The sequence below is a fragment of the Ambystoma mexicanum genome, chromosome 6q, assembly GCF_040938575.1.
Source record: "Ambystoma mexicanum isolate Mex_15411 chromosome 6q, UKY_AmexF1_1, whole genome shotgun sequence".
NCBI classification, from domain to species: Eukaryota; Metazoa; Chordata; class Amphibia; order Caudata; family Ambystomatidae; genus Ambystoma; species Ambystoma mexicanum.
Window position 1 is genome coordinate 771673847 of NC_090937.1, and position 27004 is coordinate 771700850.

Consider the following 27004-nt stretch of genomic DNA (forward strand, 5'->3'; position numbering starts at 1 on the left):
AAAGAATGCCCCTACCTCTTTGCTTCTTTTGGACTTGCACGCCTGGCCTGTGGCTGATCAAATATCCCTAAAACCTGCTCTATACTAGCTCCGGTTGTGGGCATCCCCTGATCTGTTACCTTATAGGGATAAAGTAGTGGAATTTCTGAAATGAAATGGGGCTGTTCACTGTGGGTGAGTGTGGCATGTTAAATCCATGTTGTCGAGGTTGAATGCTAGCCAAATGTGGTTTTCCCATGGGTGTGTTGTACATCTACAAAATATGCTCTGAAATCATTGGCCATGGCTACTTCTAAAGAAAAGTTGGAGTACTTGGCAATTGCACCAAAGAATGGCCCGGACATTTTTTGTATCAACTTGATGGGTAGTTGCCATAATGTTTATAATATGATCCACCCCCCATAAAAACGGTCTCTCTTCGTGCGGTTTAGACTTGGCTCTTTGCCTGTTGCAAGCTATAATCGTTACTGGCTCACCTTAATTCTGGGGCTTGTCTGCTCTGTAATTTAACTGTCGAATCCCTGGTGCATTTTACTTTAATATGCCCAGTTCTATTGCAGTTGCGGAAAAGATACATACGACCACTCATATTACTGATGCATATAAGAACTACTGTTGAGTCAATGCAAATTTTCTTTCGCTCGGTGGACTGGAAGGTTGTGTATTTCATTCATAGCTAAGTATGTCCACCGTGTGTGGCTTCTGCGCTTGAGATTGTTGGGTAGTGGGAGCCCTACTAATAGCATTAGGTGAGGTGCTGCAAGATTTCTCTCCCCTTGCGTGCTTTATGATTGTCAAGTTATATTGAAGAACTGGGGCTGTGAGTACTCTCTCCCCTTGAAGCCTTTCCCAATTGGAAAACATATCCTATTAATGATACGGAATCTCAGGGATTACTTGAATTTTATGAATGTATGTATTTTACAGATTTATATGGGCAGCCACTAACAGTTCCTTTTGTACTTTTCTGATTTTATGTTTGTAATTTTTTCATGTATCCTATTGTAATGTATTGTGATATTGACGGGTTAATGGTCTATCCGAATAAAGCAAGTAAGAAGACTATAATAAGTGGAACCCAGCATGAAAAACAGAAAAGTGTAATTCCAAGATGTTAGATTCAAAGTCACACAGTTTGAGATAGAATGGATTTCATTTTTCACAGTACAGTTTTTTCACATTTACAATGGTCTTCAATTTACAGTGTTTCAGCCAGCCTCACATTTTTCCAACTACAATGTGCTAAAATTTCCTATCAGCCAAATATTTGCTTGTATTGATTGTTATGCCCATCCAGACTAATAAAAGAATCCTGCACCAGTGTGTGGCCACTAAAACATTGTCACAGGTTAATGCATCATTTTGTGATCTGCACACCTGTCTCTTGTCATGTTCTGATTGTTTATCGCCCCCCCCCCCCATGTTCCCATGCTGGTTTACTTGAACCTCTAGCTGACCTCATAGGACATCTCCATGTCAAATGCATCCACTTGATTTTGCTGGGTGATGTGAATTTGAGACGTAACCTTCCCAGGGTTTCAGCGCTTGATGCATTTTTTGCCAGCCTGTCTGATCTTGATTTCCATCAACACGTTGTAGGGTCTACCCATAAAATGGGTAATACTCTTGACGTAGTATTGGCTAATAAAACATTACTTACTTTTCTATCTGCAGAGCCCATATTATGGACAGACCACTATTTGGTGACTTGCTCACTTTTATCAGTGCGAGGAAAGCCTAAGATTCCGCCATTTAGAGCTTGACAACGTGGCTGGAGCTCGGCCAGTCTACAAGGCCTTGTTTCCTCTGTTAAAGTTAAGTGTGCAGCAGTTGCGGTTCCATCTCTATTGCTCCTGTCTGCTGCTCTTCAGGTAGCAGCTGAAGAAGTAGCCCTACTTCAGCTCACTCAACGTCGTAGACTTCCCTCTGAGCCATGGTTTCCGGAGCAGCTGAGGTCTGCTAAATTGAAACTTGGACAAGCGGAATTGAAATGGCGCATAGATTATGATCCTGTTCTTAAGACCCAGTATATGGTTTGGTCTTCGGCCTACTCGGCTGCTATTTTAGCGGCAAAAAAATCGTACTTTGCACAGAGAATCGAAACCTCCATGTGTCAGCCCAAAACCCTTTTTGCAGCTGTCAAATCTCTATCTTCTTCAATAAATTGTACACCTAGTTTCGAGCCTATCCAGGAGCTCTGTGATTCCTTGTCCCGATTCTACATTAGGAAGATCAAGATTATTTGTGCCAACATCTCAGTTTACTCTTCACTAGCTGCCACTACATCTACTCTTGGCAATGTACCTTCTGACTTTGTCATGGGTACTATAAAATCTGGTTGGTCTTCCTTCCCTCTCTTCTCTGAGGAGCCGGTATTCAAGGCCATTCAACAGATCAAATCCAGCGCTCCATCTGATGTGCTGCTATTGAGAGTTTTGAAGTAGATCTTGTCTGACATTTTAGGAGGGATCACGGAAGCCATAAATACCTCCTGCCAGTCGGGGTATATCCAGCCTGAGTTAAAGGCTGCTACGATAATACCCCTTCTAAACAACTTTCACTGGACGCTTCTTTACCATCTAGTTTACGTCCTATTGCTCTTTAACCTGTCCTTATGAAACTCTTGGTATCACTGGTTTCTCCTCTCTTGCCTTCTTTTCTTGAGTTATCTGATCATCTTGACTCATCCCAGTAAGACTTTCGGCTGGGCAGGGACACTGAGAGTGTCTTGTTTTCTATCCAGGACGACATGGCCAGGTTGGTGGATGCAGGAGGAGTCAGAGCCCTGATTTTATTAGACCTATCAGCGGCTTTCGATCCAGTGGACCACCCCATCCTGCTCTCCCGCCTGGCCCAGATCGGCATATATGGTCAAGTATTAGCTTGGTTTACCTCTTTCCTGGCTGAAAGATTTCAATTTCTCCTGCTTCTTCCTTTCTCTTCTAATCCCTGCCACCTTAGCGGTGGTGTACCTCAAGGATCTGCTCTGTCCCCCATTCTCTTCAAAATTTACGTCTGTCCACTAGTATGCCTCATCCACTCTTTCGGCGTCAGGTGCTACTCCTATGCCGACAACACCCTGATCCTGATCCATTTTGATCTTGATCAGGCTGAGGTGTCATCGTACCTCCATCAATGACTGACGGCCGTAGGGGCGTGGATGGGCCTAAACTGGCTGAAGTTGAATCGGGATAAAACAGAGGTGTTGGTGGTGGGTTCCCCTCCTGATCCCTCACTTTGGATTGCTTCCTTCTGGCCTCCTTCTTTAGGCTCTCCCCTTTACCCACAGCTAAGGTAAGAAATCTAGGGGTGTTCATGACATCCACTTTGTCCATGGATGCCCAGGTATCGGCGGTATGCCAGACTGGGTTTTTCCATCTGAACATTTAAAAAAAGGTGCTTCACATGATACTGCCATCTCTGCTCCCGACGGTCGTGGCGGCAATGGTGTTGAGCCAGTTGGACCACTGCAACTCTCTCTATCTGGCATAGTCTAGCCCTGTACCCCACAGCCATTCAGCCTGGAAGGGGACCCATGCTGAAAAGGTATCTGGCACCAGTATTCCAGCTGCACACATCAGCCACACTGGCTCCATCCCAGAAGTTGCGGCCATTGACACCAACACCACTGACACTGCTGCCAATGCTGTGCCACCATCAACCAGGACCACAAACAACACTTCTGCCAATTCTTCAGCCCTACCTGCAGCCAACACCACTAGCCTGAAAGCCCATGTATCAAGGTCAGTAGCTCTGATATTCTCTACTTGTTAAAGCTGTAGAGTGTTATCAGCTGCCCATCAATCAGTAAGTGCCCAGAGTGATGGCCTGACCAGGATCATGGGCACTCTCGGTGCCTCTCTGCTGCTTGCACTCTGTGGTAGTGCTGTGCATGCCTCTGCAGCTTAATGTAGAGCAGGGGGTCCTGGATATCGAGGTTTGCAACTGCTAGTGGGTTCATGCTGTTGGGAAGTCTGTCTGGGGAAGGTGTGGGGCTTACATCCTTTTTGGGCTAATTAAGTGCACCATTTGTATGTATTTAACTGCACTCTGTTTGTGGATGACAAACTCATATTTTCGGTGGTATTTCAGCCGTATTTCAACTTGTAATATGTTGTAATTACTGTTTTTGTTTACACCACTAATTCCGCTGTCAGAGTTTGTTTTCAGGGATTTACAGCAGGTGTTCAGCAATAATTCCATTTGCGCTAATTCTGCCGGAGATAATTCCGCTAGCAGAATTAGCACCTATTTTTGGCAAACCTTAATTCGCCGCAGTGGTAAAGGCGACTGTACTTCCATTACCACCACTTTTTCCAATTAGAGCCCAACTCCTAATGAGACCCACTATCTTGCCATGACTCCAGTTCATATATTGCCCACACGCCTACATCACAACGGCAATTTCCACATGTCCCCCAGCAAAGCATAGAATGCCTTTCCAGCTTCCACGAATTACTTAGTCCAAACCAGGCAAGTCAGTTCCTGCCATACCTTTTTTTTTCTCCCAGGGACGAGTGATTAATGTAGCTAGTGATTCATAAAAGTAACATTTACCTTTTTTTGCATCTCACTCATAGAAGCATTGCATCCCAGGATGGAAGAGGGGGCATGCCTCTACCTACGACCGCTCTACATCCAAGGCGGGGACGTGCTGTCCTCTATTAATGGCATGGCCAAGAATAAGGGCTGTAGATGTGATAGCAATCACACTGAGCACTGACTGTACTGTGGGTGGTAGTTAGAACATTTCGCAAAATAAGCGTGTTTACTCCTCGTTTGATCACCAACCAATAGGAAGCAGTACGCCACGCGATTGGTAACATATGCCTTCTTCGCCCGAATCAGGAAATGACACCGAAATGAAGACCAGGGCAGGGGCTTTTTATACTTGAGTATTTCCTGCCATTTTTAGCCAAAGGAATGTGACTTTGTGTTCTGCCTAATGGATAAACATCATGGCCCATGACAAAGAATGCCTGCATGTTTATTAGGTCGCGTAACATTTCACTTGTGGTCTGCTCACATTGCTCCAAAAATAAATAAAGAGCGAGACTAAAAGTAACATTCCTTTATCAGGGTATGTGTGTAACCTATTTTACGGCAGAAGTTGCTCTGATTACTTTTGTGCACTGTATAAAGTTTTTACATTTTGCTATAAAGAAACCTATAGCAGACAGTAGCACGTTTGCCTGAGGCAGTACAAAGGCTCTTCACAAAGTTATGGGCCATGCCGTAGTAGGTGGAATTCTAAAAGTGTTCCAAAGATTGGTCAGATCATAATTATTTGAAAAAGGCGTCCACATGGGGAAATATTGTGCTTCACTCCAGTACTTAAAATGCTTAGTTTGTTGGATGAGATGTACACAGTTTAGAAACAAGTTAGAAATGGCAGCTTAAGTTAATGTGTTTCATTTGTAGTTTGCATAGCTTTCTCTTACTGGAAATGGCGCGTTTTTTATTAGATGAGGCAAAACTAGAGGCACAGGAGTTCTTAAAAGTGGTGAGATGACTCCTGAGGATGGACACATAACCTGCAGGTGTTGTTTGGTTATGCACCTATCCAGTCCATGCCCAGGTGCATGATAAAGACAACAGGCATCATTATGAGTTTGGCGATAATTCAGTGGTAATTCCACCCAAGTACAGCCAGAATTGTAACAAGTGGCGGTAGGCAGTATAATCACCCATTGTCAGAGTCCATGGGGATTTTTGGCAGATTTACCACTGGCGGTATTACTGGGCTGTAAATAGGCAGATTTTTTTAGGTAAAGTGGGGGATTTACCTCCAGCAATCCACCACTTTTCCTTCCTTTCCATCAGCAACTTTATCAGTAATGTTTTCCTAAAGGTAGACTACACTTCACAAACCTTTAATGTTCATTTAATGGCACACACGTATTGCTACTGTTTAATGATAAATTACTGATCATGAACGGGGGGGCTTTTGTGGTAACCATGTTGATGTTATAGTGCCGCACACAAACCTGGTATTTTTCATGGGCCACTGTAGTTTGTTCAGCACATCGCATTGCATGACTTTGGGCCTCATTAGGACCCAGGCGGTAAGGGGTTTACGGCGGCGTAAACAGCGCCGACCCTTACCGCCTGATTCCGAGGTCCCTTAGCGCCATGGAGGTTTTAACACCTGCTTTTAGCAGGTGTTAAAATCCATGGCGCTAAGGGACCTTGTTGTTAATAACGCCACCGTAAAATGGGGCAAAATGGGAATGGGGAAGGGTAAATGGGTTAATGGGGACTTATCGCCCCACTCACCTCGGAATGGGGCGGTAAGTCCGCCAACCACCATGGCGTAAACGTAGTTTACGCCATGGTGGTAAAGGTACGACCCAGGCGGTAACTTACCGCCTGGGTCGTAATGAGGCCCTTTGAGCGCTGCATACCTAGCAAAGGTTGAATGTGCCTATCGAATTTCTCCCTTTCTCTTTCGCTGAGAATTCACTGTTACTTGCATCAACAGTATATCCAAAGGTCAGTCATTGGCAGGAGCAGCAACCTAAGAGCTGCATCAGTGTGAACTGCTGGTGACATGTTAATTAGCCACGCTTGTAGCTACTACCTAGCGTTGTGTGATTGCTTTCTCTATGCTGACATTCTGTTCTGGGCTCTCTGCTTAACTGTGCCGTTCCACCTTTACAGATTTCACTGTTCGTGAGTTCTAAATGTTGGCTACTACGACTAAACGCCTAATTATGCGACAGGAAATGCGTGGTAAATGATGATTTAAAGCTGCTATGTGGCCACTGGTTTAAGATGTCACATGACATGGGCCGACTTGGCAGCCTTTACCAATATGAAAAGTTATTATTTTTGTAAACCAGTGCTACTCATAACTTTATGTCATTAAATTCAGCAGTATGACTGGTTCATTGAGGTTGTTCCGTTCTTTATAGTTCATCAAACTGAGCAAATATTGTCCTTTGTGCATTACTAAAAACATAATTGTCTTTCATTAGCTAGAGCCATCATCGGGCCAAGCTAGACTATTGTAATCTCCTCCTAGGAGGCACTTCGGCCAAAGATTTGAATAGACTCCAAGTCATTCAAAATAACGCTATCAGAGCAGCACTAAACATTCCGAGAAGAGACCACATCTCACAGGCCAGGCATGCATCTCACTGGCTCCCAGTCAAGGAACGGATTACTTTCAAGACGCTCACCTTGACGCACGAGTGCCTTTCACTCACAGCCCTGCCTTACCTAGCAGAGCAAATTACTAGAGCTACCTCCTCACGTCCCAAAAGAACCTTTCACCCAAACAACTGCTCATCCCGACAATCAAGCTTCCCCACATCACCCCTAAATTATGACTTTTTAACTAACACCGGTTAAAACTGGCAGAAACACAGGTTTCTGCCAGTTCTTCCTCATACCACCTATTTGCATTGTTCATGTAACTAAGTATGCTTTCATGTAACAGAGCCATGCTGCCTTGTAGCTGCTGCACGCTTTATAAATGTTAATAATACATAAATGCTGTGTGTTTGAACAGGCTAGTTTATTTTACACCATGTGACCACGTGTATCGCCGTTCTAAGGAAATATGATTCTACTTCTATAGAATCCTTCTTCTGTGCTGTCGGCATGCCCGTAGATTTGATTTCCAAACTCATGCTTATCCGTTTTAGGGTAGCAAGCAAATTCTTCCTCCTCCTCCAATCCGTACCTCTTTTCCTCAGTTACCTTTCACCTCTGCCTTCTGGCATCTTCACCCACAATTCCTGCCTTGTCCCTTCTTCTCCTACTCCTCTCTCCCATCCATTCATGTTTACCACTGAGTGTCCCTATTGTCACAAAAATGTGTTTTTCCTGGGTTTCAACGCCTTGAGGATTCTTGATGTGTGTAGTTCCATTATGTTTCGCTATTAAGGGAATGTCTCCACAAAAAGGCATGACTGCAATAAGTGAACCCGGCATGTCCAGGCATGTCAGGTATTGCGCTGTTTTATTAGGCATTGCACCAGATGTTTCAATGCTGGCACATGTCCACATCTACAGAGTCTAAGCTGCCTGCTGGTGGTATGTGCCACTCACTGGCCAACAAGAGTATTCAGATGATTCTGCCAAATGTACTATGTGCCTATAATACATTGAGAATTCTCTGTTTCATCTAAAGAAACGCTTGATGCCATGTTAATCCAGTCTTAAAATCACACAAAATGCAGGTATAGATACCTTTTTATTGGACTGACTGGAAGCATTATGAAAATGTAGAACAATGCAGAAGCTTTCGAAGCCCCCTGGGCTTCTGCATCAGATAGTGCAGAGGGAAATGAGTAACTTAGAAACTGCACCATTTATTCCCAGAGTGAAGAAGGGTTTTTCAATTTAATCTTCATCGGTTGAAGGAATAGTATGCACGGAATGCAGGCCTTCCATCACTGCCTTATCATCATGACCCTAACATTTGCAAGTGTAAACCTATGACAGTATCCATGGTGTATGTAGGCCGTGTTTTCACAGTGGCCACTTTACACGTTTACATTTTAAGCGTGCATTTTCCACTGTGGTCGTTTTCACCGAATTTGAAAATAAATAAATATTTATGTGTTGTGTGTTTGGGGTAGGTGATTGGGAGTGGTGGGTGACAGGGTGAGGTAGTGGGCGTTGGTTGGATTGGGTTTGCGGGGGAGTGCCCCATTTAAAAAAAAAAAAAGAGAAAATCTGCAAAGAAGACAGCAGTGAAAACAGCACGCTTAAAATGGAAACGTAGCTGCGGTGAAAACATGTGGAACCAGAAGGATGGAAATCAGTTCACAATCTCACCATGCTGCAAGACACATTTTAAGAAAGCAAAGCCTATTCGCACATACTGTTATATCTAATATGTTCTGCTCAATGTCCAACTGGTAGGAGATATACTGGCAGCTCCAACTTGGCAGAGATAACTCGATATTGCATCTAGACTATATTTTTCCTTCCCTTAAGTTGATCTCGTCTCTTGCACTCCTATCGGTAATATCTACCAACTATAGTGACCATCAAATTGTCAACCTGATGTAGAAAGGTTTTCAACAAAGGTCAAAAAATCTCTAACCTCCCTCATTTATATCCAACTATGGGGAAAATAGACTGTGTGGTTACCCTAATGAGGTCTCGAATTTCGCAGCAAGGTGTGAGACTGGGCAGCAAACGTTAGAATACGATTGGGTATTGCTACCGTTTAAAGTCTAGACTGGAAAGGTCTTAAAATCACCTCTAAAAATGACCAAATGTACAACAAAGAACCAGTGGCTGCAAGGAAAACCTATCGAGCAGACTTAAAATAACTCAAATATCTTCTGCTTGAAGATCGGATTCCATGCATGAAAAAAAGGAAACAACAATATAACAATTGGCTTTTGAACTCACAAGCTCAACGCTTGCAATGTAATGCCGAAATGATGCTGAGGACAATCTACAATCAGAACACAGGCAATCGGTGGGCTCTTTTAAAGGGCAAACCAGGCAGTCTGATCTTCTGACGACAGCGTTACCAGAAAAGGCCTGGGTCTCCCACTTCTCAATTCTCTTTGTGAGGGGAGCGAAAAGAAGAGAGGAGCCATGAACCTACATAGAGAAGAAATCCTGATGTTGATCAAGAAACCAAAATCCTCTCAAGCTCCTGGACCTTATGGCCTATTCAACGACACGCTGAGATCCAACCCTGAGGCTTGGACCGAATTCTCTGTCCTCCTGTTCTCCAACATCGTGGAAACTGAAGAAGTTCCTTCTACATGGAAAAATGCTGTGTTAGGGCCTATATTCAAGAAAGGAGATAGATCTCTCCCAGCAAATTATCGACCTATAGCTGCCCTCTTGGACCCTTGGGAAGATGTTCACCTCAATTCTACTGTGCCGACTAGCCCCTTGGTTAATAGAGAACAAAAGGATGGACACCAGACAAACTGAATTCATCAAGGGTGTAGGGACAAACATCAACTTACATCTACTCAGTTTGATAAAACTGGAAGCCTTAGGGACCAAGACTAAAATATACCTGCTGTTTGTAGACATAGAACAGGCTTTTGAGAGTATCGATAGAGATTTGTGGCTAAAACATCTACAGTGGAACTGCACCCTCGGACTTAGTTGACGCTATCCGATCCTTGTACTCAGCAACATCAGTCCAAGTCAGACTATCAGGAGATGGAAACCTCTCTGAAAAAATTGAAACACTTTGCGGCCTTAAGCGAGGCTACCCGTTGGCTCCAACACTTTTTATCTTTATATGCCCAATCTTGGGGAAAGTTAAAAGGAAATAAGTGCTTATCCACCAATTCTGAATACTCAAATTGTTCCTTGGGTCATGTATACTGACGATCTCGTCCTCCTCGACAAGACCCCGATGGGTCTCCAGAGGATAGTGAAAGGCTTAGAACATTGCATCCAAGAAAATTATTTAAAAATGAATGTTAAATAGACCCAAATAATGACTTTTGGTGTGCAACAGAGGATACACAAAGGGAAGTTCAAGTTATTCTTGGGGAGCAGGAAATTGGACCAAATCCATTCAATAAAATATTTAGGAGTCACAATGAATTAGAGCATCAGAGAACACGAATAGGGAGCAAGTCGTAGAACAAGGGTGGAGAGTTTGGCCCAACAAGGGTCGATACTACATAAAAATACTGAAAATTCTCAGTGATTCCGGTGGTCACCTTCTATAAACAGAAGGTGACTCCAATTTTTTTTTTTATTTTTTTTTTTTTATTATTTTGTTATAGCTGAATAGAATCAACTTTTCAAAATTACATGATAATTCCATAAAAAGATCCCAATACATGGTTAGCATACACTTAAGGACATATAGTAAAAGAAAGCTGAACAACAACAGATACCACAGTTTGCAAAATGATACAATTACTTCAGCACAAGTTACCTTATTAAAAACAATCTCAAAAGATAGAAAACCACATCAACTCATGTGCATTCAACCAATTATTAGTATGACTGTTCATAGAAAAAGTTCACAAGGTAATATATGTTCTAGAAAGTGCACCAGTGCCTTTATAACCGAAAATCTGGTACTGTTGATTAAAGCATTCCATATCTCCAAATCGTCCCGTTGCATGTGCACATTTAACAGATTCGTAAAGTGTTTTGCCCGTATGTCTTCCAAAGCGTGGCATGCAACTATCACGTGTTGTAAAGTCTCTTTGACACTGTGATGATTACAAAACCGACAAAAGTTTAATTCAGGAAGAATAGTCTTCCGTCTCACCAACACTTCTCTCGTAGGCCACAAGTTCATTCTCAAACGCAAGAACTTGGACCGAATTTTCGCAGAGGGACATTTTAGTAGATAACTTGGCACTTGACCCAAGCATTTAATACCAAAGATTTTAGAATTAAAATCTTTGTATTGTCTGCAGCGTTCGTAGTTTTGAATCCACTCCCATTGATAATATTTTGTTTTAGCACGAATTGGGTTCTCCATCAGCAGCTGTAATGATATATCAGCTTCAGACATAGCATTTAATACAAAGCCACGCCATTGACTAGGAAAGGCCAAACCGGAGGAGGTCAAGTAGCCAGCAATCGTACTCATTATATTGTTCTCACCACCACCAAGAATGCATTTCCGAAAGAAAGAACACAGTCTCCATTTGACCCTGCTAGATAATGGATTGAGCCCTAGTTCAAAACGCAGCATAGGCAAAGGTAAGCAGTTTGGCAAATTTAAAACCCTTCTCCAAAATGTGGCCTCAAGTTTATCCCAAGTTTGGTCATTAGAATACAGCTTGGATTCTACACCATATAACAAGATGGGAATGACTTTTTGCTCATAATACATAAACAAATGCCTCAGAGTAAATTTCCCGTACTTATAGACGAGTATTTTCGCCTGTGACAGCAGCGTTGACAGTTTTGACTGTAACACAGTCAAGTGTCTATTGTCGATGATGGTATTTTGCATGTATAGACCCAGATATTTGTATTCTGACACAATTTCTATTGGTTGTTGTTGTAAATACCACACTATGTTTAAGCTCTTAGCTTTCCCTCTTGACTTGCAGACTAGAATCTGAGATTTTTCCAAGTTGACTAGAAGTTGGTTCTCCTTAGAATAGTTAGACAATGCAGACAGCAAGTTCTGGAGACCTCTAGGAGTTTGCGATATTAAAACAAGGTCATCCGCATAAAGCAACCATGGTATGCGCTGACCACCAAGTTCAGGAGCATCCGATAAAGTATGCACGAAATAACTCCCCATATCCAATATGAACAGATTGAATAATATCGATGCTAAACTGCACCCCTGTTTGAGTCCCAGAAACGTTGAAAAGGAAGAGGATAGAAGACCTTCAAAAGAGAGCCTAACACGCATGGACGTGTCCGTGTGTAGTTGAATGATAATTGACAAAAGAGAAGAAGGGCAACCAAAAACTTTTAACTTATAAAATAATAAGTTTCTGTTAATGGAATCAAAAGCTGAGCGAAAATCAATGAACACAAAATATAAAGGTTGGTTCCTGAGTGCATATTTCGACTTCAACATGTTTAATGTGATCATGTTAGGAAGTGTGCCAAGTCCGCTTACAAAACCTGATTGGAAGGGATCTCTCTTAAGGCATTTTTTTGTCCAGTTTTTCAGCTCGCGCAAAATCAGCTGAGAAAAGATCTTACCCGGGACATCCAAAAGAGAGATCGGTCTGTAACTTGTTGGGTTGGCCCGTTCACCTTTCTTATAAATCGGGACGACAATAGATTGCTTCCACGACAGGGGAATTCTCTGTGAGGTATTGACATGATCAAATACGAGACAAAGGATATCCGCCCAGATGTCCGGAAACCGTTTAAGGTGAGCATTGGATAAGCCATCCGGGCCTGGGGCTCTGGAATTGTTGGCTCGCTTGATAAAATACATGATGTCTTCTCTGTCAAAATGTATATAGAAAGGAGGGAGAGTATCAAATGAGATTTTAGAGGAGTGCACCGGAGGTTCAGCAAATAGTTTTGCATAGTGCTGTATCCACCTTGCTTCAGACACATCATTTGACTGAACCGCCACCTGATGCCCTGCAGTCACTTGATTTATGATGTTCCATGACTGAGCAGTATTCTTTGAAGCCAAGGTTTTTAATATGCTAATTCCATCAGTTTGGTAAAGCTTTGCCCTCCTTCCTCTTGCCCAATTTCTATATTTAGTTTTGATGCGGGACAGAACAGTTTGTCGCATATGCAAGGGGAGTTTAAGGGCTACTCTCCTCTCAGAACGTACCCTAGCTTTCTCAAGTCTAATTTGGTGATCAAATATGTGCAGATGGGGGGTTTGTTTCACTTTCTGTTTGATAGACCCCGGTTGGAAAATCTGCATTAGGTCATAATATGGTGTAACTGGCAGAGAGTTTTGGGATGCTTCATCATTAAGTTGAGCATAGTAATGTGTCCTAAAGGCTCCCAACGAAGACTCGGTCCATATTAATCTATTTCTAGCCGGATTTACAGTATGCGAGCCCATAAGACAGAAAGGTTTTAGTTGGTTAATGCTAACATTTACAGACAGAAGCATACATAGCATATTATGGTCGCTCATGTCTGAATCAATTATTTTGAATGCTGTTACCTTATTAAACATCTGTGCATTAACATACATAAAGTCAATGATGCCCTCACTGTTAGCACGATGCCAAGTAGATCTTGGTGGCATGTCTTGCGGGAAGGCACCATTTAACATGAACACATTTCGAGATTTGACTAAAATTGACCACTTACTCAAGCGATTTTTTTCCAATTTACCTGAAGGGCCTAGGCAATGCAGATTTAAATCACCAGCAAGAATAATAAAATGAGACAAGCCCTCGAGCATCACAATATCAATAGCCTTAACCACAGAATCCAAGAAACACTCATCAGAAATGCGCGACGGGTTCCAGTATACATTGATAGCGGCACCCACAAAGCCCTTGCCACCGATCTTTGTCATCTGTAGGAAAGCGTTTGGAGAAAACCAAGGTTCAATTTTCAGACCCGCGGTCTGTTTCACCCCCATCAATAAGCCAGAAGTAGGATGTCCCCAAAGACCCTTCTCAGCTAGTATCAGAGTGACATCATAATTGTTCCATGTGGGAACACTAGTAAACCATGACTCTTGTATCATGATTACGTCGTGCTCTAATAGCTATACACACCCACTATTTAGCAGATGTCTATTCCCTCTCGAATTCCAGCTTACAAATGACAGACAAGATTCTGTAATTTCAGTATGCTAACGTTGATTGATTTTGAACTCACAAGTGCATGCAGGATGAGACAGCGCTTGATTTTTGTTTGGTGTTTGTTTTAAGTTAGCTAATTGTTGTAGATGTACAGGAGAGTCTAATAAATCAGATTTAAGTTGAAGAGAGAAACCAAGATCCAACAATTGTGATTTGACAGACCAAAGTGTATTTACTACAATCCTTGAATTAATCCAAAGAGTTGACGCAGTCCAATTAGAGTTGTTAACAAATTCAACGAGCTCGATGTCAACCGTCCCAATATCATCGAGCTCAGGAATCTCACTAAATATAGCTAGCACAGATGCACGATTCAAGTTATATTGCTTGACAGGTAGAGGCAAACAACTAAGTGTTAAAGCATGGATCGCTGGCCGCTTTGCACAGATGCGCGCACGTTTTGAGGTATCAACCTGAGGCTGCGGGTTCAAAATTGGTTGGACTGGTGGACAGACTTTATCTTGGGTCGTGGGAGGAGTCTCAAGGAATTTAATTAACGAAGACTGAATCAACCTTTCGATGTCACTAGCAGACAAGGGCTCAGGTACCGGGGTGTTTTGTGCGTTAACGGCTGATGCCTGAGACACAACTTGTACTGTGCTCACTTTAATAGGAGCTTGTGAACTTGCTGTTTGAGGGGATTGTATCAACGTCGTAACAGGTTTATGAACAGGAGCCGTTTCACAAGGTGCGAAAGTTAGACTTTTAAGAGCAGGTTTGGCTACCATATAGTCATCAATTGCTTGCCTTAATTCTTTAAGCCGTACATCCCTGACCCTAGTTCCTGACAAAGTAGCAGGTGTAAGAGTAAAATCACTGGGTGTCCGATTTTTGGAGTTATTTTTAGACACGTCAGTAGCCACACGTATCAGCTCATTTAGGGGACTATGGTCTACAACCGGGGGAACTACCACCGGATTTGATCTCGCTTTCTTTGACTGTGCCTGAAGAGCATATTTCTTTGATATTACCTTAGCGGCAGCCAAAGTGGTTGCAGCTGGTATAGACAGGTTCTTCACAAAAGATTTAATTTGTGAAGCACATTTAGTCACAGATTTGATGTTTTTTGTCTTTTTTGGTTGAGAAACGGCTTTATTCAGCCCTGTTTTCACTTGATCAACTAAACTTGTGTTAACATCAAACAATGGGTATGGTATTTTTTTTGCTGTTTAGCTAAAGTTTGAATTATGGGAATAGAAGGGTCAACTATAGGTGCTGCAAAGCTTGGTATGGGTTGATATGTTTGTTGAAAATTACATGACACTTGAGCCGAGGTTTGAGACATTACAGACTTCTTTTTTTTAGAGATGAAGTCAGCATGCCCTAAACCAATCAATTTGTTAGAATGTACAAGTTGTTCAGCTAATAGCTGATTTAGTTGATCTGAGTGTGCATCGGCTTTTGTGACTAAAACTTCAAACAGCTTTGCTAACGCTATGATAGCCGTATTCAAAGAGGTAAGCGCAAATCCTATGTTTACACTCTGTGATTCTGGCCATCCAAGCTCTGGCATATTGTGTGAGGGTACTTTCCGTGGAGTTGGAGCTAAAAAGGATAGGTTCGCTACAGAATTTGACACACTGATGTTCGTAAACAAGATGGGGGATTTGGAAAGATTTTCAGGTAGAGTGTGATTTAGTAAACCAGAGGCATTTATGTCAAGATCAATTACTGGCACCTCACCCTCATCCGAAATAAATGTCTTAAAGTTTGATGCATCACTTATAGATATAACAGGACTATAAGCTATCTTATCACACGGCACACTGGCACCAGTCAGTACGTTATTAAGCAAAATGCTATCTGTAAGCGAGACATTTTCTTTGGCAAACTTTACTATAGGTTCAGTTGAAGAGACAGCTTTTGCAACATCTCCCGTCAAAACATCCTCCATTACACTATTCTTATTTTGTTGTCCATGTGGAGAGTCCTTTTTTATAGCTGCAATAAATTCAACCAAACAGTCGTTTGCTTTCAAAGTGTTATCCCTGTTATTAGAATCACAGGGAATCTCATAAGTGGATTTAGAACAAAAAGATCGAATGTCCATCCCATCGGATAACACAGCTTTACTTTTGGACATCGCTTTTTGAGTCCTCACACGAGGAGTTGAACTCAATCTCGTTTTGCTCAGAGTTTCCGCAGCCACGTTTGGCACGGCATGAATGCTATTCGTAAAAAGAGCAGCAGTAGCAGGAGGCATTCCTGTTTTTAAAGAGTTGAAGCCTCGTTTCATTTTTACAATGCACAAGCCATCAGGAACAGATATAATAGCCACAAGTGGCTTCTATGCGATGTAGAGCACGGACAACTAGGTACTCACCACACTCTTGCACTACCGACCGAAGCAGAGAAGCGTGATGGTTTTATCTTTGTCCATTCACCCTTCAACCGCCCAACAGCCTAACAGAAGTGCAGCGCCCTTTTCGCTGCCGGGCTTATCGCCGCGAGGGTAACTCACGGCTCCTGAAATGGTCCTGTGAAGTCACGTGATCCGTCACGTGCTGCGGGCTGGCTCCGCCTCCTCCAGGAAGCGGCAAAGAATGCAAATTTCTCCAGCAAGAGCTATATATAGCTCGCAATGCTGTGCAGGCAGTAGAACGTTTTAGGAAACAAAACGAAGCTTTTTCCAGCAGCAGTCACCAATTTTAACATATGGAGTGGAATCCGCGCTTAACTTATCTTGGGCAATCTGGGATATCGTGTAAGCTATTTTTTGGTGCAAAGTACTGCGTTTGCCTCCTTCTTTCCAAGTGGCCATGATTATATTCAAACTGGCCTTGCAGTCACTCCGCTCCTATGTTCTCTGGAAATCGCTGGATTAATACCAAACAACTGTAATGGATGGCTACCTCCCTCCTATAGATATCCTAAGAACGAAGCAGATTGGTGGCCATACTAGTCTCCTGGACCTTTGGAAAATTAAATTCTGCAGTTGGGTACATTTCCTTGGCTTTACAGCAGAGACTTTAAAGAAGAACCCTCTTAAAGTCAAAGGGAAAATACTGACAACGATTGGATAGAAACACAGGAAAGGAGATCCCGGTATAAACTATCAATTAACTGTTTGCATGAAAGACGAGCAGTAAACCAGTGACCTCATTATTTAGTACAATTCCCTTGTCCGAGGTATATAGATCTCTTTATGTGGCTAAGACTAAACCTCCTCCCTACGAGGGAAGTCTTAGGCCAGCAAAGAAGGCCGAATGTGCAATCTCTGACCAGTAGATTTTGCGAGGAGCGGGATTCGATTGAAACATCAAAACACTTGATGATTGAATGTGCCATGCTGACTGTTACTAGAAATAAACTCAGGAACTGTTTGATATGTGCACAAACGACGATGGAGCCCGAAGAATGGTGGAATCTGTTATGGTTAGGGGAACATAACAATATGATCTTCATCATGGTAACATTTTGGAACAATATAGTCCCACGTGCCTTCACTTTTAAACCAAGTCTAATGTCACTTCTTTCTCTCTCCTTTCTCTTCCTCATCTGTGGTGGAAAAAGGAAAGCTGTATTCCATGTTCAATTTATGGGAACATAGTTAACGAACTTGATGATCTCTATTCATGACACTACAGTGGAAATTAATAGTGAACCTTAGGGTGAAATTGATCATTCTTTTTATCGAATTACATTAGCTAAGAAATGTACTGGATATTTTAATGTGTTGTATATGGAATGTATGTGAAAGGTTTGTAATAAACCAAGCACTAATAAAAATAAAAATAAAAGGCATATGCTCGTACAATTACGAACAGGCAGTGGGCCCCACTATATTTGAAAGATGATCATGTTTTAAAAAAAAACATATTTAATAGAAAGATCAAAAACACACATTTGGAAAGCAGGGTGTGTTTTGAATTGGCTTCCAACACACACAAAATGTGCTTTGTAACCTCTATGTAGCGTCAGGAGTCAGGACAGTTGCTTCGGTTAACTGGTTATTCTAAAAGGTGACCACTACAAAGTATGTACTAACAGTTTAAAAGGTGCTGTTTACAATGTTACCTCATCATGCCAAAATAGGTTACCAGTTTTTAGTGGTGCAGTGTCCTCTGTCATCTCAGTGTGTGCATGCTCATAAATGGGTGGCATCCATGTCAGCTTAGACACCCCGCAAATACAAATGCAAAATGCAATCTGCAAATGTTTATATTCCTTTATGTAACTTGTAGCTATTTCTGTATAACACTGTAATACTATTACTTCACTATGTAACTTTAAGCTGAAAGCATTCATGTATCCTCTGCACCCTGATACCCCTGGGTTTGGCGCACATTACAAATAAACTAACAAACAAACAAACCCCATATTTCGGTTAACATAAGCAGCTGGATTGAATTCACTGTTCTCACACTATGTAGAGGCTGCAAAACAGTGCAATCATGTATGAATAATGTACCTGTATATAAGTTACCCTTGTGTCCAAGCAAAAGACAGGCTTTTGACCCAGCCGAGTTAGTCCACTACTGCAGGCCTCAAAATAGGCAGCATTGTGTACTTACTCACCACCATTTGAAGTATGGGAATGTATTACCACAAGCTCACAATAGGTGATTTTGTGAATTCTGGCAACATTTTTGGAAGAGCAGCCACTCGTGCCTTTGTTCTGCTCTTCTTCTCCAGAGCCATAGACTTCATAAATATGCACCAAGTGAAGGACAGTCAACCAGTAAGGTGACAACGAACATGGACGGAAAATATCAGTGTCTGCCCGCATTCTCACTGCCACCTTGGTACCGCCATTCTCTTTTTGGCTCCCTGATGCTGTCTCCTGTTTTCCATGCCTCCTACTCTCCTCTAGCCCCTTTTGCAACCCACGCACCCTTCCCGCCATCCTGATTTACCTGCTCGCCGGGTCGGTGGGGGCTCTTTCTCCCACACACGTTGCCTCATCATTGTGCCATGAAGAGACTATTTACTTTTTCCTATGGCGGGGGACATCTTTGATGTTGTGTTTTGACTGAAGATTGGATGCGCTCCAGATGCGCACAGCCAGTCTCACATAAAAATGACACTTTTAAACTTTACACACCCCGGAGGGAGCCCCTGGATGCGAATAGCTATAACAACCTTGTTCAGGGGCCTACTGTTACCTGGTACATTTCTGATTCTGCACTTTCTTTTGGTTTCAGATACATCACATCTGAAGCAGGAAGACTGACCTACTGATGTGGCATACAGACTGCCTCACATCTAACAGCCATGAAAGCAGATGTTGCAGAGAACAGCAGCTCTTCTGTGGAATGCTGCAGGCCTCAAAGATGGGCATCAGTAGCCCTCCCACTTTGAGAAGTACACAGTTCAGATGCTGCTGGCTCAAGTCACAAGGTTGTTAAGAGCCTTCCATGCAAAGACAATCTGATGTTACAAAATGTGCGTTTTCTCTCTCTGTTAATGGGAGGGGAATAATATGTAGCTTTTGCATTGTAGATAAGTATGAGCCAGGCCTGGGAGGGGGCAGAATCGAATGCAGCCCTCCAGAGCCTGGTGTGAGCATTACAGACCTTTTACACCCCACTTCTGGCTTTGTGTATTATTTGTGTCAGAGTGCCTGGAATGCCTGAGACGGTGTGAGGAAGCTCGATGAGCACTAGTATCGTGGGGAGCAGGACACACTTCTAATACCTACAAGGCAGGTAACGCCCAGGGCACGAGTTATCCGGCCATTAACAGCCCTGTGAGAGGATGTGTTGTTACTGCTCATGCAACCATAATGTGGAAGTCCCTGCTACCCTGCACTGCTATCAGGTAGTCATTTAGGGCCTAATTTACAGAAGTGTTTTATAATGACAAAACCCCACTGGAAAACGTTCTGTTAACTAGGCCCTTAGTCTTCTCCGCCAGTGTATTGCTGGCGGAGGACAGTGCTTTTGCTGCCATGTTCCTGTCACTTTAAAAGAGTTCGGTCACTCACCAGTCAGCCATCACTCAGACAGACTCAGATGGATCCTGTTGCCGCCACATAGAAGGGAGTTTTTCTATTTTTTGCTGCCAACCGCGTTGATGGCGGCATGTCTTAGCTTGTGCTTGAGGAACAGCAGGGGAAAGCATGGAGGCTTCGTCCTCGAGCCTGAAGTTTTGCGTAAAGGGAAGAGGAGGTAAGATAATACTTTTCAAAAAATCAACTGCCATTCTTAAATCTGCTTTTTTGAGTGCCCCCATGCTGGCGAGTGATACAGCAATACCCACTCCGATACCCATTCCTATACCCATTCCCACGAGTGCCCCAGTCCTGCAGAATGACTGTTTCCCCCAAGTGAGAGAGCAGATCATGCACCGGGTGTGGTGGAGCCCCACAAGTCAAACAAGCTGGGTGAGCCTATCAAGGCCATCTTGTGCACGGAGTGTTCAGATGTGACAACAAATATTATGAGCACACATGTAAATGCAAAAATAAATTTGAACTCAAACTCTGACATTGATATTTATATCACTATTATGACTGACTGTCTTGGCTGGAGAGTGGACCCTCAGACGTGGTAGAGTCTGAGGCTGTGACTCGGTCGAGGAACTCCGGAAAATCTGGCAAGCCAGGCAAGCATTTCTAGAGCTGAAAGTCCATCAAAATCAAGCACAAGAACAAGAGAGTCTATGCATGAACATACCCCACTCCACAAAATCGGGATTGGGGTTGGAGGTTAAAACTGGTTCTCACTAAAATCCAAATGCTTTAACAGCCTCAAAAGACATTGAGTGTGGGGGATGGAAAACGGACTAGCGCTGGAAGGGTGTTTAGCTCAGGTTGTTGCTAAAATTGCCAAAATGGGAACCGAGTTTCCAACTTCTAAACTGGTAGTAAGCTGACTGGCCGCCAGAGTAGTGGAAGTTGGTTCCCTCCCATCAGCAATAATATTGACAAATGTGTTGATACACGAGAATCGGTTAAACTATACTCAACCTACTGCTGAACCCCAATTTGAATCAAACGGAAGGGAGTGTTCCTGCAACACCAAAGAAGTTAATAATAAGCCCCACTTGTAACTCACAAAAAGTGTTGGAGCTGGGGGTGTTTGAGGCTGTGAATAACTTGGAAGCTGTAACTGGACGGATTCACTACTTGCCTGGCTCTGCTTATGTCCAGGTGGACCATGTGGCTAAGATCTTGCTTCCTATAGCTTTTGGTCAATACGTTGGTTGCTTTCCAATGCTAATCTTAAAACTGGCAGACGATGTAAAACAGGATAGAGGGAAAATAACATATTTTTTTCCTATAAAAAACAGTGTCCAGCAAGGCTGGCATATTGCCCCAGGTGAAGTAACTGACTCAGAAATATTGGAGGTGTTGTCCGAGTTGGTGGAGCCGGTTGGGGCTAATACCACAACACTAAGGAGGATTCCAAATCAGTTGGTTTATAAAAGCCCCCCGCCCCCTGAATTTTTAGGAAAATCTACACCAGCTACTGCCAAGGGCTTTGCCTTACAAATTATGGAAGATGGACCCAGCCACTTGGAGGGGGCATTTGGGGTTCTCCCAGGAATACAGACTGGTACTCTGGGCCTCATAGCATTTGCTGAGGCAAAAGTTAGAGAGAAAGCAATGGAGACCTCATTAATGCGTGACATCGCTAGAATCAAAAAGATGATCAAATTGGTTGATGCGAGTCATCTATCGCCCCTGGCAAGGCAACCTGAATGAATCAATCGACCTAGTATGAGTACAGGCCACAAACTGTTGAAAGATAGCCCTCCAAGGCGGTGCAGGAACTATTTTAGAAAACCCTGGGAGACCCAGTCTTCAGGCAAGGTGTTGTCCAATACACCTTGTTGGAAGCAAGTGGGAGCCTACATTTGATGGGCTTTGACTTGACCCTGTTGATGGAAACTGGTGGTGGAGAGAGAGATCAACCCCATTTTTTGGTTAAGCAGCAACTGTGTTCTGAATATCTAAAATCTGAGGTTTCGGAAGATGACCAACACTGTGGTGGGGCTCAGTTAAGAAGGCCTGCTTGTCTAAATGAGTCTGAAACTGTAAAAGAAATCACTCAACACACCAGGCAGGACTTGAAAAAGACAATCACGATAAATTGAGGCCCTGAAAATGAGAGAAAGGTGGAGATACCCAAAAAGATAAACTTGGACACATCAACAAAAGACCCATGGTCCTGATTGCTGGGGCCAATGACGAGACTGAAGTTGCAGTAGCAGACTAAGGAGTGAAGTCCTAAGCTTCTGACAATTACCTCATGGAACATCAAGGACTTTTCACATTTTTTAAAAGATGGGGTCGTAACATTGGCAGACTTTGACCTCATATGTTTGCAAGAAACCTGGCTCTGCTATAAACAGAATCTGGATGGCTTCTGTGGGATGTATTGACCCACTTTTGCTTTGCTATGCTGCAGTACTGTGTTATGATGGTGCCAGAAAACAGCAAAATGGCTGCAAAACCCTTGTACGTGCCTAAACCTCTGAAAACGGTGCTTTGCAACGCACAAAAAGATGGCTGCCGAATCTGCCACGCATATTGTCAGTCGTGGAACAGAACTCTCACTCCTGAAATATGTCACTGGCCTCCACAACAATTGAAAATGGAGTACAGAAAAAAAAGCAGTGCTTTGCTAAATGAAACCCCAAAATCTTGCTTTAAATCCCTTTTTCTTTGTTGCTGAAAATGCAGAATGCTGGTACAGAACCACCTCAAACATCCACAATTCTTGCTGGGTGCTACAATTCACTTAGTTTAAGAAATCACTGTGAATTTATAAGGTCCTGAAAGAGATTTTCACAGCAAAAATGGCCTGTCTGTGGATCTGTCCAAAATCTTTGGGGTGCAGTACCCTGGGCCGCCTGAATGACAGCTGTCAGGAGCCTGCCTGATTAAACTTTAACATGTGTAAACTGAAATCAAATGTTTGCAATCTAAGAGGCTGGTTACTGATAGTAACGCATATTGTAATTGTTTTTATCCCTTGGTTTAACAGAATTAACAATTAAATTAGACCTGGCTGAAGCTACAAAACTGGAATTACAAGTTTTCTCACAGAAGGAAGGTCTTTCCCCCCAGCAGGAAATCACACAAAAGCTCTAATTATGGGGTTGGGAAAGAACCTTGTCTCCAGAGGCATGAGGAACAATGACTAGCTGCAACTAAGGAAATGCGAGGTGTGAGGACAGTCGTAAATGGCCTCTGCGAGGAGAAAACAGGGAGGAGACTGCTCCTGAAATGCAGGGAGACAAAAAGAGGCGGACCCAAACAACCATCTGTTGCTGAACATTAACAAAGAACATTTTTTTAAAGACTTATAACTTGCCAGTCAAAATTGTGAAAAATATAAAAGTAACAGATTTGTGAATCTAAATTTTGGCTGCACATTTCAAGAGGCGGCAAAATCGTGTGACATGTTCTGGAAAGAAACGGCAAGACATATGATTTTACGTAAAATGTATTCCCACTAGAAGTATGAAACTTTATACCCTTATACCCATGTTAAACGTGCACACTTGTAGAAATTTGCTTAAGAATTGGACATTGTGTTCCTGATGAAAAGGGGAAAATTCTGTGACAAGCAGAGACAAGGTCCCACAGCTACGGGGTCTTGAGGAGCAGCTGCTATGTAAAATATGTAATCTGTATATGTGATTGTTATAGAGGTTGCACCTGTGTAAATATGGATTGTGCCAAAAGTAGATTTTGTGTTCCAGGGGTGGATTCTCAGCCTCATAAAATCACCATAATGGTCACACTCTGTTTCTCTCCTCCTATCAAGACAGAGAGTAGACTCTGACCAATCACCTGTCAAAAGGGGCAAGCTTAGGCTAAACCGGCCCACACATCCTCTTTATATTTATTTAGCATAAATAGAGACAGCTCACCACTCAGAAGGACAGACAGATTCACTCACTATCCCGATTCTGGCAGAGGACCCTGCTGCTGAACTTTACATCTTCCTTGCTCCAGACTCCAGAAACTTGGCAAAGCATAAACCCATTGCATACCTGAACCATTTACAGCTAGGCCTCAAATTCCAGAGCCCCACAAAGGGAAGCATCATAATACAGCCGGGCTGTGCTGTACTGCTTGCCTGCTGAAAATAATGATCATCAGAACCAAGAAAGGCAGATCCAATCCAGTCCTGTGCCGTCCTGTGCCGTGCTGTGACCAGAGGGCCTTGCAGATCCAATCCAGTCCTGTGCCGTGCTGTGACCTGAGTGCCTTGCAGATCCGATCCAGTCCGATGTGCCCAGCTGTCTTTCTTAAACCAGATCCATTTCCCTGACCAGAATCTTGACTGACCAGAATTGGCGGTTCCATTTAAAAACATATCCAGTCAGTATTTATTGGAAGAATTGTGTCACTGGCATATGTATTTTGCAAAGTCAATACCTATCTTAAACCCATTATATCTTGTATTCAGAACCTGTATTGTTAGGAGTATTTTTGAAGTGTCTAAACTCTCTATCCAAACCATCCTATCTTCCTCCACAACTAGTACTGTTAAAACTATCTTTGCACAGATCTTTTCTCATCTGAAGAAGGCGAGTTTCCTCCGCAGGCAGTCACCCTGATCAAGTGACTGTGTTCCTGGGTGGTATTCGTTTTGTTCATAGTCATCCTCTAGTGTAGCAACGCTTTGGACATTTTAAAAGTGCATTCCTGTTTTCCATTCTTGCGACTATCTAAAAAAAAAATGACCTCTATTAAAACGCCTATTACTTTCTCAGTTTCTGTGCTAGAAACAAAATTTCAACTTCGGCTTGTAGCTAACATCCACAACTTTAAATCGCACTGAAAACAGTTCTCCCATTCTCGCGAATATCATGCAGTGAAAAGTTTGCCACAAATTTCGTTGTCGGAAATTCTTAAACGTGTAAAAGAGCTTTTAATTGCTTCCGACTAGAATTTTAAGATTTCAAATTGTTTCTTGGTTATAAATCATTGCTTGTGTTTATGTGCAACTATCCAAAGTTGCTCCCATAAGAATTTATAACAATTGCAGCAATTTTGACCATATTTGGTGTTTTTACCCAGTCCATTCTAAGATAACTTTAAAAGCTATTCTGACAGCTTGACAGTCAATTCTGTTTTTCTTTTGGATTTGCTGGGGCAAAGTGGGATTGATATTTTGTTGAATTATGCCTTTCCTGAATACCTGCTCTCTCCTCCTATCTCTTTATATTGCATATTGGGGGATTGAGGGGCGTGCAGGGGGAACCTTTCACCACAGTGCTATCCTATCTGAAACCACACACAAGTATTATTTTCTGTGCTGAATTGTTTGTTCACTGTTACTCCTTGAGTATTAAAGAGATTATTCCGTGTTACCTTACCTCATTGGTGAATGTGGTGTGCCTATTAAAACCTATTGTGATCAAATTTTAAATACATAAATAAATCTTTACCTTTGCAAACCAGCCTGATTCCTGATTCAGTGTGACCCAGGGGGTGGGGGGGATTTCCAGGAGAGGGCGTGATATGAGTGGTATATCGTTCAGAATAAATATCTTTTAGACAAAAATAAATAAGGATTTCAGTTGTGCAGTACATGCTAGGCGTTGACTTGGGTGTATGCCTGATTGAAATCACTTACACTTCACTGCGCTATTAAACCCAACTACCAGTGCACTGAAAGGAAGCCCTAGCTCATCAGCAGTTGGAAATCAAATAGGTCTGGAAGTGATGAATGGTGAAAACACAAACCCACTTATTCAGAAGGCGGAGCTGTACTAGAAAGCTAACGGCTCTTGTTTACCGACGAAGGGAATGAAATCCCTGACCATCACAAATCTGGACTGGAATCCTGTTGAAGTAGGTGCTGACGAGTTCATTGAGAAAGTTTCTGAACTTATTGATGATGCATATGTTGCAGACGAGAGGGGCACAGTTATAATCTGTGGTGATTTAAATAATACTTGCTTAAACAACAGAGCTCTTATCAACCGGTTTGAGAGGGTCAATCTGACCCTGTCTGAAAAGCAGGGGCTTGCATCGACTACCTTAATGGATTGAAGGGACCTGCATGTTTTTAATGGATATTTTGTGGGGGGATATTCTGTGTAAGCCTACATGGTTATGTCATAACCATGTGGCCATATTGACTATATGTTTGTTTCCTGTGACCTATTACAAAATATAAAAGATTTTGAGGTGGTGAATGGATGGAATATGAGTGTGGAAGCATGGAATGGAGGGTGTAGACTCAGGATGACCCGAAAAAACATTGAGAGGCTGGTGGCCCAATATTCTTCAAGGGTAAATCTAGGGAAGGGGACGGATGTCCAAAATCGGTTGGACTACTCCCTGATCTTGCATTATTTTATGGTTAAAAACATGGTCAACTGAGCAGCTCATTTAAACAGCGCCACACATATGAAACTATTGTAGTTTGAAAAACAAGGGAGTTAAAAAGAGCTGTCAGAGATGTGAAATTGCTAAACTTTGAAGCATCAACTTCTGACATTAATAGCCTAAAACACGACTATAAATTCTGGCTTCAGGGGACCTAAAGCTGCAATGTTAAAACAAAGTGCAGAGAGTTCATGTTGAGGACTACCAGCAGAAAAAGTACTGGAGAGGTATGGGGTCTAATCAAGAGCAATAATACCCTTCAGGTAAAATGGATATCAGAGTCCTCCTCAATGGACCATTTTAAAAACCCTCTACTCCACACCGATTAAATTAAAGCCAGAAGACGAAGGTGGGATTTCATGACCATGGTTTGTCGAGAAAAATGTTGAAGACATACTGGCCCTAATTAAGAAAGTGAGTTTCTCCCGTGCCCCGGGCACTGATGTCCTTACAAACACCATATTAAAACAGGAACCAGAGATGT

At 42.6% G+C, this 27004-nt stretch overlaps 1 long non-coding RNA gene across 1 annotated transcript in view; it reads left to right on the forward strand.

The window, feature by feature from the left end:
• LOC138515553 (uncharacterized) overlaps window positions 1–19751 on the forward strand; it is a 396996-nt gene extending 377245 nt beyond the window's left edge. The window contains exon 4 of the long non-coding RNA XR_011282071.1: window positions 19367–19751. This is a non-coding gene — a long non-coding RNA (uncharacterized lncRNA). The remainder of the gene's footprint in view (window positions 1–19366) is intronic.
• The last annotated feature ends 7253 nt before the right edge of the window (window positions 19752–27004 follow it).